At 36.5% G+C, this 16,145-nt stretch overlaps 1 non-coding gene across 1 annotated transcript; it reads right to left on the bottom strand.

Moving 5' to 3' along the window:
• Positions 1–1,124: 1,124 nt before the first annotated feature.
• LOC125147381 (U6 spliceosomal RNA) lies at positions 1,125–1,226 on the bottom strand. The gene has a single exon (XR_007145169.1). It is a non-coding gene; the product is annotated as a U6 spliceosomal RNA (small nuclear RNA).
• Positions 1,227–16,145: the final 14,919 nt, after the last annotated feature.

Raw genomic sequence — 16,145 nt, 5'->3', positions numbered from 1 at the left:
GCTACTATTTTAGAAAGAGTAGGTCTAGGGGCGCCTGGGTGGCGCAGTCGGTTAAGCGTCCGACTTCAGCCAGGTCACGATCTCGCGGTCCGTGAGTTCGAGCCCCGCGTCAGGCTCTAGGCTGATGGCTCAGAGCCTGGAGCCTGCTTCCGATTCTGTGTCTCCCTCTCTCTCTGCCCCTCCCCCATTCATGCTCTGTCTCTCTCTGTCCCAAAAATAAATAAACGTTGAAAAAAAAATTAAAAAAAAAAAAAGAGTAGGTCTAAAGAGATGTTGAGGTTTTGCTTTTAAAAGTCAACATCTAATTAGGCAGTCTGCAAGATTGATTATTCTTGGATTTGGATTATTAGTATATTTTGTTGTGTTTAAATGTGCACCAGTTCCTACTCTCCTGCCCATTCCCTCTCCTTCCTGGTTTTACACACACACACACACACACACACTCTTCCTTATTGCTAAGCACTGATTTTTTTTTATATCCACACTTCTTGTGGCAGTACAATGTACATACTATGCTACATCAAAATTTTCACCATTTGTTCTCCTTTATAATTAGGAACCAGATGTCTAGCCTGATTTAAATTCTCAAAGGTAATTGATATCTTCCATGGTGGTCAAATCTTTCTCCTTAACTTCTGGTTATCTCTACTAATATCAGCCCTTGCTTTAAGATCGCTCTTTAGCCTCTTTGGTGCTATGACATCCTGAGTATATATCTTTTTCCAGTGATCTTTCCCTCTTTTTTTCCAGTGTCCTTTAACATTATGGACCTTTCCTATAGCTCAGATTTACTCTTCTGGATTCAGCTAAAAATTCTGATTAATTTTTTTTTTTTTTTTTTTTTTTTTAGGAAATACATCTAATCCTCATCTCTCTAGTGATCTGTCTGAAAATCTCACACTTTCTCCTTGAGTTTTCTTATTTGATGTGTAAAAATGTAAGTTTAATATTAAAACAACTTTTAATTTTCCTATCAAAATGAATCCCCCATCCAGTGTTGAAATATACTACTGTATTTCCTGTTATGCAGAGTTGAAGGCTTGGTCATCCTTACTTTCCACACTTTTTGTGCTTCCTCTCAACTCAGTCAGCATTTGCTGACAGTTCTTTTTCTTTTTTTTAAGTAATATATGGAATGCTTCATGAATTTGCATCTCATCCTTGTTGAGTGGGCATGCTTATCTCTGTATCATTCTGATTTTAGTGTGTGTTACTAAGGCAGATACAATTTTTCCTCTGTCATGGATGTTGGGTTATAACTAGTTTCTTTTTCTACTGTTCACTTGACAGTAGGGACTTGACTAGGGACTTCTTTGGCTTACATGTGCATTACATCTGTCCCCTAATTGGTGCTGTTACCTCCGGTCTTAATGGGGGTTGTACTAATGACTCCATTTCTATCTTATCTGCCTATTCTGCATTCATTTAACGCTCTGGGTATGTTGGCTTGGTCACTCTTGCAGAATCATTCTTACTTTTCCAACTATATGCCTTTGCTTAATACTACCAGCTCTTCCAAAAGTTGAATTGTCTTATTTGTGCATTCAGATCCTACATGCCTAACCCTTCTATTCTGTTATTCATAGATTATTCACCAACCATGTATTGAGTGCTTGCTTTTGCAGGCATGAACTTTAGTGCTCAGCTCATAACAAGACAGAATCTCTGCTTTCAAGGAGCTTACATTATAATGGGGAATCTGACAAGTAAATAGGCAGTTATGGTGCAGTGTGATAAACTCGCATCATCATCTAGAAACCATCCCAAACTATTGCCTTCTCTAAACTCACAGAGATTACTCATTGACCACCTAATTACATTACTAATTTTTATACTATCACCTATCGATTTTACTATTATGTGTTACTCTTATTTCCTCTATTAGATTTTAAGCTCCTTGAGGGTAGAGAATACATTTTATACTGCTGAATATATCCTATAGCCTCAAGCCCATAATATTTCATATAAAAAGTAAATATTAAGTGTCTGGAAATTTATAAGAGAGCCATATTTTACCTTTAAGAATATTCACACTGCATAAGCATTTTTCTGTCTACATAAAATTCAGAAATGTGGTGAGAGAAGGTGAGGGTTTTTTTGGTACTCAGTTTATATTGGATGATGGTGTTAAACATGTAAATTGAATTACTTATGCTATTTAAAACAAAATCTGTATTACACAATGTTAGGTGCTTATACTACAGATTTCCCCTGATACAAAATACTTAATAAAAGTGAAATATAGAAATTAGAATTGTATTTCCAAACTATTATGAAATATATGTCAATACTCAGAAGCCAAGAGTAAAAGATTACAATTATTAAAGTTTAAAAACAGATGTTGATTTTGCAAAAAAAAATTAGTTTTTTATTAATATAGTTGGACTTATGAAGCCCTATTTGGATGAAGCCGATTTTTCTAATAGAATAATCTTTAAAGGTAAATATAAATAAACTATAGCCTTTCAACATTTTCATCAATTAAAAAATTATTAGATTTTAATCTAACTCTGGCTTATTCCCAGTTGTTGAGTATAATACTTCCTGGTAAATTAACTTTCCATACAAATGTTTTTCTCTCTTCTTTTTCTTAATTTAAACAACTTTATTAAAGCATAATTGTCATAAAACAAACCACATATTTAAAGTATAAAAATGGATACGTTGGGATATATATATATATATATATATATATATATATATATATATATATATGCGCCAGTGAAGCCATCATCAAAATTGAGATAATGAAAATGTGCATCACTCTTAAAAATTTCCTACGGGCACCTGAGTGGCTCTGTCAGTTAAGCATCTGACTTTGGTTCAGGTCATGATCTAATGGTTCGTGAGTTTGAGCCCCACATTGGGCTTGCACTAGCAGCACGGAGCCTGCTTCAGATTCTCTGTCTTCCTCTCTCTGCCCCTCCCCAGCTTTCTCTTACCTTCCTTTTCTCTCTAAAAAATAAATAAACATTTAAAAAAATTTCTTCATTTGTGTAATTCCTCTAACCCCTCTCCATCTCCTCCACCAAAGGCAAACATGAATCTGTTTTCTGTGAGTATAGATTTGCCTTTTGTAGAATTTTATGTAAATGAATTCATATAGTATATGTGCTTTCTGGTCTATTTTCTTTCCTTAGTATATTTAAGATTTATCCATGTTACATTTAACAGTTCTTCACTACTTTTTATTGTTGAGTGAAAACACATCTGATTTTTATATATCAGTTGTGTATCCTGAAACTTTACATAATTTGTTGATTAATCTTAACAGCTGTTTTGGTGTGGAGTCTCTATGGTTTTATATATATACATGGTATATATAATATCATATCTGTAAATAGAGACAGTTTTACTTCTTTCTTTCCAATTTGGATTCCTTTTATTTCTTTTTCTTGCCTAATTTCTTGGGCTAGGACTTCCAGTACTTTGTTGAATTACTTAGTGTTTAATGTATAGCTCTTTTTACCTCTTTGGTCAGATTTATTATAAAATATTCCATACTTTTTATGTTATTGTAAATGGTATTTTTTAAATTTCAAATTCTCATTTGTTGAGAGCATATAAAAATACAATTGGTTTTTAATATTTTTAATGTTTATTTATTTCTTGGGGTGGGGGGAGAGAGAGAGAGAGAGAGAGAGAGAGAACGAACCAGAATCTAAAGTAGGCTCCAGGCTCCAAGCTTTCAGCACAGAGCCTGACACAGGGCTCAAACCCATGAACCACGAGATCATGACCTAAGCTGAAGTTGGACGCTTAACTGACTGAGCCACCCAGGCGCCACACAATTGGTTTTTGTGTATTGATCTTTTATCCTGCACTTCAGTAAACTCACTTATTAGTTCCAGTAGCTTTTTGTAGATTTCATTTGAATTTTTTTATACAGATGATCATGTTGACTGTGAATAGAGTGTTTTACATCTTTTTATTTTTCCTATCCTTGATGCTTTTATTTCTTTCCTTTCCCTGATTGCACTGCCTAAAACCTCTAGTACAATGTTGAAGAGAAGTAATGAGAATATACATCCTTGTTTTATTCCTTATCTAAGGAAGAGAACATTTGGTCTTTCAACATTAAGTGTAATGTTAGCTGTAGGTTATTTGTAGTTGGTCTTGAATATGTGGAGGAAGTTCTCTGTATTCTTAGTTCTGAGAGTTTTTATTAGGAATGGAAGTTGAATTTTGACAAATGATTTTTCTGCATCAATTGATAAGATCATGTTTTCTTATTTTTTTATAATGTTAATATGGTAGATTACATTGATTGATTTATGAACATGAAAACAGTGTTGCATTCGGTCATGTCAGTTATTCTTTTTATTTATTGTGGGAATTGATATGCAAAGACTATGTTGAGGTTTTGTATCTATGATCACGAGAAACATTATTCTATATTTTCCTTTTCTTGTCATGTCTTCCAGGTTTTGGTATCAAGGGAATACTGATCTCAAAATGTGAACTTGAAAGTATTCCTTCTTGTTTAACTTTTTGAAGGTTTTATGTAGAATTTTTATTGTTTTTCTCTTAATTGCTTGGCCCAATTCACAAAAGAAGCTATCTGTGACTAGTGTTTACTTTCTGGGTGGATTTTTAACTGTAGATTAAATTTTATTAATAGATAATGGACTATTGAAGTCATCTATTTGTTCTTCAATGAGCTTTATTAGTTTTGTCAAGGAATTTGCTCATTTCGTCTGACTTGTCACATTTATGACCATAAGGTGGTTCATTATATTCCTTTGTTAGTTTTAACAACTTCATTGAAATATAATTCATGTACCATACAATTCACTTGAAAGGTAATATTCAGTGATTTTTAGTATTTCCATGGGGTTTTAAAACCATTACCACTCTCTATTCTTAGAATAGTTTCTTTGCCCTAAAAGAAACTTCATACCTATTAGCTGTTATTCCTTATTCTCCTCTCCCTGATAGCCCTAGGCAACCATTTTCTGTCTACTGTATCTACTTTCTATCTCTACAGAATTTCCTATTCTGGACATTTCTTCTAAGTGGAATAATAAATATGTGATATTTTGAGACTGATTTATTTCACTTAGAATACTGTTTTCATGTTATAATATGTGTAAGTGCTTACTCCTTTTTGTGACCAAATAATATTCCATTGTATGGATATATGTTAGTTTGTCATTTATTTGGGAAGACCTTTACCTCTCCTCCTTTTCTAAATGACAGACTTGCTGGATAAAGGATTCTCAGCTGCATATTTTTTATGTTCCTTACATTGAAGATTTCCTGCCATTCCTTTCTGACTTGCCAAGTTTCAGTAGAGAGATCTGTCACGAGTCTTATTGGTCTCCCTTTATATGTGAGAGCACGTTTCTCCCTAGCTGCTTTCAGAATTTTCTCTTTATCCTTGTATTTTGCCAGTTTTACTATGATATGTCATGCAGAAGATCGATTCAAGTTACGTCTGAAGGGAGTTCTCTGTGCCTCTTGGATTTCAATGCCTTTTTCCTTCCCCAGATCAGGGAAGTTCTCAGCTATGATTTCTTCAAGTACACCTTCAGCACCTTTCCCTCTCTCTTCCTCCTCTGGAATACCAATTATGCGTATATTATTTCTCTTTAGTGCATGACTTAGTTCTCTAATTTTCCCCTCATACTCCTGGATTTTTTTTATCTCTCTTTTTCTCAGCTTCATCTTTTTCCATAATTTTATCTTCTAGTTCCCCTATTTCTCCTCTGCCTCTTCAATCTGAGCTGTGGTTGTCTCCATTTTATTTTGTAACTCATTTTTTAGCTCCTCCTGTCTGTTCCTTAGTCCCTTGATTTCTGTAGCAATAGATTCTCTGCTGTCCTCTATACTGTTTTCAAGCCCAGCGATTAATTTTATGACTATTATTCTAAATTCACTTTCTGTTATATTGTTTAAATCCTTTTTGATCAGTTCATTAGCTGTTGTTATTTCCTGGAGATTCTTTTGAGGGGAATTCTTCCGTTTGGTCATTTTGGATAGTCCCTGGAGTGGTGCTGAACTGTGGGGCTCTTCCCCTGTGTTGTCTTGAATAACTTGCGTTGGTGGGCGGGGCCGCAGTCAGACCTGAGGTCTGCCCCCAGCCCACCGCTGGGGTCACAGTCAGACTGCTGTGTACCTTCTCTTCCCCTCTCCTAGGGGCGGGATTCACTGTGGGGTGGCGTGGCCCATCTGGGCTACTTGCACACTGCCAGGCTTGTGGTGCTGGGGATCTGGCGTATTAGCTGGGGTGGATCGGCAAGTTGCACGGAGGGGGGGGGGGCGCTGGAGGGGCAGGCTCAGCTTGTTTATCCTCCAGTGATCCACTTTGGGAGGGGCCCTGTGGCACTGGGAGAGAGTCAGACCCGCTGCAGAGGGATGGATCCGCAGAAGCACAGCGTTGGGTGTTTGCGTGGTGCAAGCAAGTTCCCTGACAGAAACTGCTTCCCTTTGGGATTTTGGCTGGGGGATGGGCGAGGGAGATGGCGCTGGTGAGTGCCTTAGTTCCCCACCAAGCTGAGCTCAACAACTCTCCCTCCTGTTGTCCTCCAGCCTTCCCACTCTCTGAGCAGAGCTGTTAACTTATAACCTCCCAGATGTTAAGTCCCGCTTGCTGTCAGAGCACACTCCGTCTGGCCCCTCTGCTTTTGCAAGCCAGACTCAGGGGCTCTGCTTGGCCGGCAAGCCGCCCCTCCGCCCCGGCTCCCTCCCACCAGTCCGTGTAGCGCACACCGCCTCTCCACCCTTCCTACCCTCTTCCATGGGCCTCTTGTGTGCACTTGGCTCCAGAGAATCAGTTCTGCTAGTCTTCTGATGGTTTTCTGGGTTACTTAGGCAGGTGTAGGTGGAATCTAAGTGATCGGCAGGACACGGTGAGCCCAGCGTCCTCCTATGCCGCCATCTTCCTCCATCTCCTGTTAGTTTGTCATTTAATGGACATTTGGATTATTTCCACTTTTTGACTATTATGAATAATGCTGCTATGAACATTTATTTATATATTTTTATGTGGACAGATGTTTTCATTTCTTTTGAGTACCTAGGAGTGGAGTTACGAGATCATATGTTAACTCTTATGTTTAACTTTTAGCAGAACTGTCAAACTGTTTTTTTTTCAGAGTGACCATACCATTTTACATTACCATGAGACATATGTGATAGTTGTAATTTTTCTACATGCTCATCAATATGTGTTATTGTCTGTTGTTAGTGGGTGTGACATGGTATCTCACTGTAGTTTTAGTTGTATTTCCTTAGTGACTAGTGTTGAACATCTTTTTATGTGCGTATTGGCCAATTGTATATCTTCTTTAGAGAAATGACTCTTCAAATTATTGCCCCAGTTTTAAATCAAGTTTTTATTTTTTCATTGTTGAGTTCTAAGGGTTCTTTACATATGCTAACTGTAAATTCTTTATCAGATACATTATTTTCAAATGTTTTTTCTTATTCTCTGGGTTGTCCTCTTTCACTTTTTGATGGTATTATTTGCAGTGAAAATTTTTGAATTTGATGTAATCCAACTTAAACATTTTTTTTGTAACTTCCCTTGATATTCTTTTGATGTCATTAGAGTCTGTAGTAATATTCTCTCAATTCTGATACTGTTCAGATCCTGATACTATTGATCCAAAAAGTCAAGTTTTACTTTCATTGAATTTTTTCTATTTTTTATTTTTTGTTATTGCACTATTTTCTTTAGTTTTCTTATTTGAGTTCTATTTACTCTTCTTTTGCATATAGTTTAAACAATTGTGATTCCACTGTAGTTAACATACTGTGTTATATTAGTTTCAAGAGTACAATATAGAGATTCAACAATTCTATACATTATTCAGTGCTAATCATGATAAGCATACTTGTAATCTCCTTTACCTATTTAACCCATTCCTCCACCCACTTCCCCTCTGGTAACCACCAGTTTGTTCTCTATAGTTACAAATCTGTTTTATGGTTTGTCTCTTTTTTTCTTTGTTCATTTGTTTCTTAAGTACTATACATGAGTGAAATCATATCATATTTGTTTTTCTCTGACTAACGTATTTCACTTAGCATTATACTCTCTAGCTCCATCCATGTTGTTGCAAATGGCAAGATTTCATTCTTTTTTTAATAGCTGAATAATATTCCAGTGCGTGTGTGTGTATGTGTGTGTGTGTGTGTGTGTGTGTTTGTGCATGTGTATACACACCACATTTTCTTTATCTGTTCATCCAGCAATGGACACTTGAGCTGCTTCTATAATTTGGCTATTGTAAATAATGCTGCAATTAATGTAGAGGTGTATATGTTCTTACAAATTAGTGTTTTCATATTCTTTGTGTAAATACTCAGTAGTGTGATGACTGGATCATGGGGTAGTTCTATTTTTAATTTTTTCGGGAAACTCCACACTGTCTTCTTCATTGGCTGCACCAGTTCTCACTCACTCCAAGAGTGCACAAGGATTCTTTTTTTTCCACATCCTTGCCAACACTTGTTGTTTCTTCTGTGTTTCATTTTAGCCATTCTGACATGTGTGAGACAATATCTCATTGTAGTTTTGATTTTCATTTTCCTGATGAGTGATGTTAAGCATCTTTTCATGTGTCTGTTGGCCATCTGGATGTCTTCTTTGGAGAAATGTCTGTTCATCTCTCCTCATTTTTAAACTGGATTATTTGTTTTTTGAGTGTTGAATTGTATAATTTATTTACATATTTTGGTATTAACCCTTCACTGAATATGTAATTTGCGAATATCTCCTCCCATTCATTTGGTTGTCTTAGTATTGTTGTTTCCTTTGCTGTGCAGAAACTTTTTATTTTGATCTAGTCCCAATAGTTTATTTTTGCTTTTGTTTCTTTTGCCTCAGGAAACCTATCTAGAAAACTGTTGCTATGGCTGATGTCAGAGAGATTACTGCCTCTGCTTTCTTCTAGGATTTTTATTATTTCAGGTCTCACATTGCGATCCTTAATCCATTTTGAGTTCATTTTTGTGTATGGTGTAAGAAAATTATCCAGTTTCATTCTTTTGCATGCAGCTGTCCAGTTTTCCTAACACTGTTGAAGAAACTTTTACCCATTAAATATTCTTGCCTTCTTTGTCAAAGACTAATTGAACATATAATTGTGGCTTTATTTCTGGGATCTTTGTTTTGTTCTGTTGATCTCTGTGTCTGTTTTTGTGCCAGTACAATACTGGTTTGATTACTACAGCTTTGTAATATAACTTGATGTTCAGAATTGTGATGCCTCCAGCTTTTCTTTTACAAGATTGTTTTGGCTATCTGGGGTCTTTTGTGGTTTCATACAAATGCTAGTATTATTTATTCTAGTTCTGTGAAAAATGCTGTTGGTATTTTGATAGGGATTGCTTTAAATCTGTAGATTGGGCAGTAGGGACATTTTAACAATATTTGTTTTTCCAATCCATGAGCATGGAATATATGTCCATTTGTTTGCATTGTCTTCAGTGTCTTTCATCAGTGTTTTATAGTTTGCAGAATACAGATCTTTCACCTCTTTGGTTTAGTTTATAGATGTTTTATTATTTTTGGTGTAATTGCAAATGGGATTGTTTTCTTAATTTTTCTTTCTGCTACTTCATTATTAGTATATAGAAATGCAATGGATTTTGTATATTGATTTTATATCTTGTGAACTTACTGGATTTTATCAGTTCTAGTCATTGTTGATAGGGTATTCATGTTTTCTATATATAGTATCATGCCATCTGTAAATAGTGACAGTTTTACTTCTTCTTTACCTATTTGGATGCCTTTTATTTCTTTTTTTGTCTGTGTGCTGTGGCTAAAACTTCCAGTACTGTACCAAATAGAAGTGGTGAGAGCAAAAGCATCTATTGCTTTTTCAGCTCTATTGACATGATCATAATTTATCCTTTCTCTTATTGATGTGATATGTCACGTTGATTGTCTGGGAAACTCTCTCTCCTCTTTTCTGAATGATAGTCTTGCTGGATAGATTATTCTTTACTGCAGGATTTTTTTTTTTCCAAGCACTTTGAATATATCAATCATGCCACTCTCTTCTTGTCTGCTAAGTTTGTGTTGAAAAACCTTCTGACAGCCTTATGGAGTCCCTTGTATGTAACTGTTTTCTTCTCTCTTGCTGCTTTTTTTTTTTTTTTTAAATTTTTTTTTTCAATGTTTATTTATTTTGGGACAGAGAGAGACAGAGCATGAATGGGGGAGGGGCAGAGAGAGAGGGAGACACAGAATCGGAAGCAGGCTCCAGGCTCTGAGCCATCAGCCCAGAGCCCGACGCGGGGCTCGAACTCACGGACCGCGAGATCGTGACCTGGCTGAAGTCGGACGCTTAACCAACTGCACCACCCAGGCGCCCCTCTTGCTGCTTTTAAAACTCTTTCTTTATCATTTCTCTTTTGTCATTTTAATTACTATGTGTCTTGTTTGGACCTCCTTAGGTTGATTTTGTTGAGGGCTCTTTGTGCCTCCTGGATCTGGATTTCTGTTTCCTTGCCCACATTTGGGAAGTTTTAAGTATTATTTCTTCATGTAAATTGTCTACTCCTTTTTCTCTGTCTTCTCCTTTTGGGATCCCCATAATGTGAATGTTATTAGGTTTGATGGTGTCACTGATTTCCCTTAATCTGTTTTTATTTGTTTTTATTTGTTTTTCTCTCACCTGCTTAGCTTGATTGCTTTCCATTACTCTATCCTCCAGGTTATTTATCCATTCTTCTGCTTCCTCTAGTCTGATATTTATTCTGTCTAGTGTGTTTTTAATTTCAGTGGTTAAAATCGTCATCTCTGATTGGTTCTTTTTTTTGTTTTTGATCTCTTGAAGAGTCTCACTGAGCTCTTCCCCTTTTTTCCTCTAGTCCCATATGTATCTTTATAACTTTTACTTTAAATTCTTTATCAGGCATATCCTATTCATTTTCTTTAGCTCTCTTGCTGTAATTATGTCCTGTTCCTTCCTTCATTTGGGATATGTACCTCTGTCTCCACATTTTGTTTAACTCTTTGTGACTCTTTCTATATATTAGGAAAAACTATGTTCCTGCACTTGCAAATAGTGGCCTCATGAAGAAGAGATCCTGTAGTGCCTGGAAATGCAATGACCCCTGTTCACTAGAACCTGGTGCTTCAGGGGTGTCTCCTATGTGTGTTGTGTATGCCCTAGTATTTTGGCCAAGTCATTTTTGCCTTCATTTCAATCATTTATGATGCCTCTCTATACCTGTTGTGGGCATGGTTTGGTCCCTGTGCTGTAAATTACCACTGTGGGGCCACCTTGGGCTTGACTTGGGTCAGACCAGCTGTTTACCAGGAATGCAGTCACATGGAACTAAAGTGTACTCTACCTGTGTTGTCCCCTGAGGAGCTTCTGTTGGTGTGTGGGGCCTGCAGTCAACCAGTTGTTTGCTTCCAGCACACTGGAAGGCCGCATTCTGACTGGTATGTGTGGTTATCTTTCCCTCTTCCCTGGACAGGGGTCACTTTGTAGTGGTGCTGGTCCCTGTCAGGGCTGTTATCACCTTGTCATGCTTGTGAAATTGCTTTGGATGGGCTCCGGCCAATGGCCTATTGGAGGGAGCAGGTCTATAGAAGAATGTAGGGGCGGGGTATACTGGTAACAAGTTAAGTAGTGAGTATTGGCACTGTGCTAGTTCCTCTAGAGATCTGCATGTCTAGGCTGGGGGGCAGGGCAGGGAGATAGCACCTGCCAGCTTCTTTGTTTGTGGGAAGTCTCCTAATAATCCCTTCCCCTCTAGTACATGCTATGACATTAGTAAACAAACCTCCCTCCTGTATACCACAGGCATTTTCAAACTGCTGCTTCTGTGCTGTATCTCCACAGGGCTGTTTATTGTTCTGTCTCTTTGCATGTGGGGATTCCCTTTCCGCTTGCCCTCTGGCTTGCCAGAGCTGAGCTGCTGATTTTTAAAGTTCCAGGTTTTAAGCCTTTGCTGCTTGCAGGAACTCATGAAATTATGCCTTTCTTGTTTTCATGCAGATTTCCTGTGCCTGGGGTGCTTGGTGTGGAGCTCTGGTCTTCTCTTTTCACACTTGTGGTGTCCCTCCCTCCAGGAGATAGTCCCAAGGGTCCATTTAGTTCCTCACCACATCTATGCCCTTCCTACCCTCTTTGATGTGGCCTCTTTTGTATATTTGGCTGTGGAGAGTCTGTTCTCCCAGTCTTCAGGTCATTTTGTGGGTTATTTGAACTGATGTACATGTTATCTGTTGGTATTTGCAGGATGAGGTGAGCTTTAGGGTCTTCGTACTCTTCCGTCTTCCCTGGAAGTTTCTCTTGAAGTTCTTTGTGAAGTGTAAAATTATTTGGCACATAAGGTTTTCCTAATGAATTTACCTCTTTATGTTTTTGAAGGAAACTTCTTACTCCTAGGTAGTATTCTTTTCTCTGGTCTCAATTTTGCCCAATATTCTAGAATCACTCCAGCTTTCTTTTGATTATTTGTTAGTATGGTAGGGTTTCTTTCATCATTGCTTTTAACTATTAGTGTCTTTATATTTGAAGTGAATTTCCTGTAAGAAGCACATAATTTGGGTTTGCTTTGGTATGCAGTCTGACAAAATTTGCCTTTTAATTGGAGTGTTTAGAACATTTATATGTTTTGTTATTGATGATAAAATTTAAATCTGCCATCTTCTTGTCTCACCTATTTCTTCTTTTTTTCCTCATTTTTTTCTGTTTTCTTTTGTAATAGATAAACTGTATGATTCTCATTTGTTTCCTTTATTGACATATTAGCTGTGATTCTTTGCTTTGTTATTTTAATGGTTGCTTTAGGATTTATGACATACATATTTAATCACAGTCTACCTTCAAGTGATATCATACTACTTCATGTATAACGTAGGAACCTTACAATAGTATATTTTCAGTTTTGACTCCTAGCCTTTGTGATATTTTTTGGTCATACCTTTTACTTTTAAGTATGTTATGAATCCTGTGCTACATTGGTAATTATTGTGTTTATTTAGGCAGTCAGTTATTCTCCATATAGATAAATAAGATTGCATATATATATATGTATATATATATATATATATATATATATATATATATGGCTATATATATGTGTGTGTGTGTGTGTGTGTGTGTATACACACACATATATATATATATGGCTATTGTTTCTCTGTTATTTTTCATTCATTTGTATAGATTGCTATTTCCATCTGGTATCATTTACCAGTGTTTCTGCCTGAAGGGTTTTCTTTAACATTTCTTCTGGTACAGTTTTGTTGGTGATACATTCTTTCAGCTGTTGTATGTCTGAAAAAGTCTTTATTTGCTTTTTTTTTTGAAATTAAGTAGGTTTTACTTTTTAGAACAGTTTTAGGTTCACAGGAAAGTTGGGAGGAAGGTACCGTATTTCTCATATACCTCCTGCCCCAAACATGCAAACTTCTTCCCCATTATTAACATTCCCCACCAGAGTGGTACATGTCCTACAACTACTGAACCTGTATTGCCACATCATTATCATCCAGAGTCCTTAGTTTACATTAGTGTTCACTATTGATGTTGCACGTTCTGTCGGTTTAGGCAAATGTGTAACGACATGTATCCACCATTTGCAGTATCACACAGAGTAGTTTCACTGCCCTAGAAATTCTCTGTGTGTCCTGCCTATTTACTCCACTCTTCTGCAACCCCTGGTAACTTCCGATCTTTTTGCTCTCTCCATAGTTTTACCTTTTCCAAAATGTCATATTGTTGGAATTGTACAGTATATAGGCTTTTCAGATTGGCTCCTTTCATGTAGTAAAATGCATTTCAGACCCTGCATGCATTTTCATTGCTTCATAGCTCATTTCTTCATAGCACTAAATAATACTCTATTGTCTGGACATACCAGAGTTTATTTATCCTTTTACCTACTGAAGGACGTGAGGTTTGCTTTCAGGTTTTGAATCAAACTGTTATAAATATATGTTTGTAATTTTTTTAAGTTTATTTTGTGAGAGTGAGAGAGGGTGAGCATGTGTGCAGGGGAGGGGCAGAGAGAGGGAGAGACAGAATCCCAGGAAGGCTCTGCATTGTCAGCGAGGAGCCCAACGCGGGGCTTGAACCCAGGAATGGTGAGATCATGACCTGAACCGAGATCAAGAGTTGGGCGCTTAACTGACTGAGCCACCCAGGCACCCCACAAGTTTTTATATAGGTGTAATATTTTACCTTCTTTAGGTGTGATTGTTCTTCATATTCAGAGGCCATGCCCAATATAGAAAATGCTGCAACTTATACCTTAATTCACCTTTTCCGGTCCTAGCCTCCTGCAACCTTGCTGCTGGGGCCTAATCTCTTGATTATTCTATTTCTTATCCATCGCTGACATTTATTAAATACTGTTTAATAGTGTTTTAGGGTTGTTTCATCTTCTCCTTGAATTATGGATTGAAAGTTTTAAACTATAAGATATATAGCTTTCTAAAAGCATATAATTTCTTAACTATAATTACTAAGTGTTTTTTAGCCATTTGTTTTATTCTTTAATTTCACACTTTGAGATTCTCACAGCTCATCAGCACAATAGAAGTGAGGAATCATTTTGATTAAGTATATTTTTTCTTTTTCCATCTTTAAGCAATAATACTATGACTATCCAGTTATTATTTTAATTCTTAAAATCTCTTAAAATGTATTTGATTATATTTGCTACTTTGCCTATATTTGCTTAATAAGGATCTCTTATTCTAAAAAAAAATATAAATATATCAAGTATGAAACATCAAGTTGCAGCAAGCTCGTTTTTATTGAACTGGATTTCTTAAACATGAGGAATTTTAAGGCTGAGTTATATGGATTTAGCTGTTACATATAATAAAATGTAGTTATCATGTGGGCTAATTTCACTAGCCATTCTAAATATATGAGAAATTACATGGAAACAAGGGTCAGGAAGTTTTGAGAGTATTTTCAATTTGGCAGTATAGGAAAAATTCTTAAGCCTGTCCTGATGGCGGAATGTTCAGTTGGATAGAATGACTGTGGAAAATGCTGCCTTGAACTATGGTAATCATGCCATATGAGGTGGATAATTGTCTCCATTTTCATATTTATAAGTCTTTGGTTGTCTGAAAGGTACTTTGAGAAATCCAAAATTTCACCTCTTATTATCTCTAATGACTAAGATTATTAATGATTTTCCCCCTCTGCTCTGCTGTATTTGTGTATAATGCAGATGGAGTTTTTCTGTAGATTAAAAAAATAATTTAAAAACTCTGACTTCAGAATCTGTTTTCTAAATTTGTAACTGATATATTAATGTAATCAAACTAACTTACAGATTTTGCTTTAGAAGATTTTGAATAGCATAATTTCATTAGTCAAAGGATTATTTGGGTAAATTTATTATTGGTTTGAATGGGGAAATAACAAAGACATATAAATATGATATACTTTAGAAATTATTGGCAATGGCATCTTTGTCTTTTCCATCACTAGCAGTTAATGTGCATTAACCATGGTACTTTGGATTGCCTTATCTTTAAAGAGAATTAACTTCTAGAGGGCCCAAATATCAAAGGCTTGGTGACAGTAGTTTATTTTGCTATCAGCAAGATAAGTAAGTATCTCAGCACTCCAGACCCCATAGAATTCCTATAGTCATTGCAGGGAGCTGACTATATTGACATCTGGTGACTTGGCAGTTACAGCCTTTGCATGAGAGGCTGCTGTCCAAGGTGATTGGTATTTCTTTCTCATGCATTCTAAACACCAGGAATACCAGGTCTGGCTCAGAGCTCCTGTCAAATTCTCTAGACTCTTGACATATGACCATTGGTCAATAGTTTCAAGTTAGCATTTTCAAGTTTTTCTGTAGGGCTCCTAGAGCTGAAAAGGTGGCCTGGAGGCAAGAGGGTAGTGAGAAGGCATACTACATTCTGTTGATAAATCTGAGAGTTTAAGACTGGCTTAAAAATTATTTTTGTAAGAAGCAAAATTGTTCACTCATCTGATTCTGTGATCTTTGGGCCCAACAGAAGTGGATAAAGGAGAACCCTTGTTAAATTTGCAAAAGAGTATAGTTCTCTCCTTTTTCCAGTAAACATTGGGAGTGACTAATTGGGGTTTTCACATCATATCTCACAAAGTCAAAAAACTAAAGGAGAGCTGATTATTTATAAGCTTGGAATATAATCATCTCATGGCATGAAAATT

This window comes from Prionailurus viverrinus, chromosome A1, assembly GCF_022837055.1.
Source record: "Prionailurus viverrinus isolate Anna chromosome A1, UM_Priviv_1.0, whole genome shotgun sequence".
NCBI classification, from domain to species: Eukaryota; Metazoa; Chordata; class Mammalia; order Carnivora; family Felidae; genus Prionailurus; species Prionailurus viverrinus.
The sequence above is the reverse complement of the archived record's forward strand: the minus strand, read 5'-3'. Positions and strand labels throughout refer to the sequence as shown.